The sequence below is a fragment of the Mustela nigripes genome, chromosome 3 (genome assembly GCF_022355385.1).
Source record: "Mustela nigripes isolate SB6536 chromosome 3, MUSNIG.SB6536, whole genome shotgun sequence".
NCBI lineage: Eukaryota > Metazoa > Chordata > Mammalia > Carnivora > Mustelidae > Mustela > Mustela nigripes.
This window is the reverse complement of record NC_081559.1, coordinates 998,217-998,584: the sequence shown is the minus strand read 5'-3', so window position 1 is coordinate 998,584 and position 368 is coordinate 998,217.

Here is a 368-nt window from a genome sequence, read left to right as displayed (position 1 = left end):
GTTTGTTTTGTGAGATTAAGAGTCACTTATGGTTTGTCTCCCTCCCAATCCCATCTTGTTTCATTTATTCTTCTCGTACCCCCCTAACCCCGCATTTTGCCTCACAAATTCCTCATATCAGAGAGATCATATAATAATTGTCAGTCTCTGGTTGACTTACTTCACTGAGCATGATACGCTCTAGTTCCATCCATGTTGTCGCAGATGGCGAGATTTGATTTCTTTTGATGGCTGCATAGTATTCCATTGTGTATATATACCACCTCTTCTTGATCCATTCATCTGTGGACGGACATCTAGGTTCTTTCCATAGTTTGGCTATTGTGGACGTTGCTGCTATAAACATTCGGGTGCACGTGCCCCTTTGG